The 2,390-nt window shown below is 31.5% G+C and overlaps 1 protein-coding gene and 1 long non-coding RNA gene across 2 annotated transcripts in view; both read left to right on the forward strand.

Moving 5' to 3' along the window:
• LOC108727485 (uncharacterized) overlaps window positions 1-2,384 on the forward strand; it is a 25,129-nt gene extending 22,745 nt beyond the window's left edge. Inside the window, exon 3 of the long non-coding RNA XR_001936851.1 lies at window positions 2,296-2,384. This is a non-coding gene — a long non-coding RNA (uncharacterized lncRNA). The remainder of the gene's footprint in view (window positions 1-2,295) is intronic.
• Window positions 1-2,390, forward strand: part of LOC108727469 (extended synaptotagmin-2) — a 66,445-nt gene that overhangs the window by 25,084 nt on the left and 38,971 nt on the right. The gene's annotated exons all lie outside the window — the stretch shown is intronic.

Below are 2,390 nucleotides of genomic sequence, written 5' to 3' on the forward strand. Positions count from 1 at the left end.
GTTTAATCTATGGAGTATTCCAAATGTTTGAAATAAAATAATTTTAAAGTCGTTTGTAATTGCTTGTTTATAAATTAAAACAAAAATGTTTGAAGATAAGGTATTGCATAATTGCAGGTACGATTGCAGTATTATGTTCTCACATCCAAGAAACATTGAAAAAAATGATAATTGTGAAGCATCTACTGTTAACGAACAAGTTCACAATTTAGTCAGCATGGATACTGTTCAAGAACAATTCTGCAGCAACAGTAAAGAGAGTTATAATTACAAAAACATATGTAATATTGATGGAGAAATAAATGGAATCAGCAAAAGTTGCAGTCCAGTCTCAGTTCAAATGGAAGATATTCTTGCTGAAGTGGAAAGAAGTAGGAAACTTATTAAATATTTTAATTTTTTCCATTTACAATTTTTTATCAAACTCGACACACTTCGCCTCTGCTCGAGAGGAGAGTCAGAGAGTATGTGTGACAAACTGTGTTTGAGTGTTATACTGTGTCGATTTGTGTCTCCTAAAAGGAAAGCAGCCTATGTAAATAATATTTTAAAATATTAAACAATAATCTTATGTGCCAAAGCACATATATATCATTATATGCAATTAAAATGTTTAAACTTACGCATAAAAAATGGTAACATAAAACTTTCATTTGCCTAGGATAGAACGTGTAAGATAATGTGAGATAGAATTGTAGGATAAAATGAAATAGAAGTATGTCACTAGTATTATAAATGGCTGCCAAGCCACGTGACTGTAACAGCGAATCAGAATGCGGAACACCGGTTGCGCTTCTCTGATATCTAGGACTCTAGATCCGAGTAATTTTGTATATGGCGGGATATTTTAAACTGTGAGGACGTTATTTATGGCTAAACTAATATTATATACTTTTGAAACTTAAAGTGAGATAGTTATAGCAGGAGATACGATAGTGTCTCGGCGCTAAGCTAAGAGCATTTTAATATTTGGCGAAAGCGAAAAAGAGAGTTCTAGTGCAGTATAGTGTAGGAATAAAATACTTTGACAGAAAAACACCTTGGGCGTGCAATGGAGCGTAAATTTATTAAAAAAAAGACACATGTTATGCACTAATAATGATAACAAGGGGATGCATAATTCCCGAGGAAATTTTTTAATTTATGATATGATCGGTAAGCAATAAATTTATAGTTTACGAGTACTTATATCTTTTAACCTAAACACATTTGTTGTTAGAAATATTTGTAAGAATTAAGTATGTAACTTTTTTCTAGATAAAACTTTAATATCAGTACCTATTTCTGAAGAATCTGTGGCATCTTTTAGGCTACAAGAAATTATTGTAGGCCATAATGAGCCCAAAAGTCTTGTTACTGAGTCTGGTAGTAATACATTAATGAGTACGCAGTCATCAACACAGCAATATACAAATTGTTATGACATTATGTTTCTTTGATAATGTACTTTTGATAATGTTACAATTATAGAATATTTAAAATCAAACTTGTTTTTGCAAAACAATAATATGAAGGAAAATTTTAATAAAATTACATCAACAATGGATATATAACTGAGAATAAAACTAAAGATTACATCAAGATCTCATCATCACTACTTTCTGGATATAAGTTATTTAAGGTATTCTGTATTAATTCTTGTCCAGCAGTTACGGCACAAGCTATAATAATATTTGCGCGAGATTGTCCCTGGTCTGCCATTTTTTATTTATTTGACCGATTTGCCGTTCGAAAACTTCGCAATCGAGGTGCACCTTGCCCCCACCACCATTTACCCGGTACTACCCTCAGGGCAACGTTTCCGAACGCAGCCTAATACGATAAAAGGGTGAAAAAAAGAGCGCATCTAATTTGCATAGACTTTATTTTTATTTTTTTTTTGCTTTTTACATTTGCTGCTTCCTACAATCTAATTCCCGTAATGCGGGTGAAACGAGAGAAAGAAGAAAAGCTTCGCTTGAGCGTTCGGGACACGTCTTTGTTCCCGTTTTTACGCAAAAATTTGTTAAGCGGTATCATTGCTTATGGATGCGCAAGTTATGAAATCGTAAATAAAACAGCTTCTACAAGATTATTCAAGGAAATATTCAAATGCTGTTCGCAAATTTTTTTCATAATAAAACATTTGTAACATTAAAATAAAAGTAATAACAATATATCAATTCTCTTCTCTAATTTATTTAAATAGCCCGATAGATTTATATTAGCGCTTGTATTGAAATAAATGACTAAGAAAGAAAATATTTGAGTATATGAAAATATTTGTAAAATATTTTAAGATTAAAAGAAGATAAGTTTTACGAGATAACCGCAATTCTGGTAAAATTTGGTCGCCAAATAACAGCGGGAATCGATTTCATAATATCATGTGGGAATTTTAGCGATTAAAA

This window comes from Mycetomoellerius zeteki, unplaced genomic scaffold, assembly GCF_001594055.1.
Source record: "Mycetomoellerius zeteki isolate Tzet28-1 unplaced genomic scaffold, Tzet1.0 scaffold498, whole genome shotgun sequence".
Lineage (NCBI taxonomy): Eukaryota > Metazoa > Arthropoda > Insecta > Hymenoptera > Formicidae > Mycetomoellerius > Mycetomoellerius zeteki.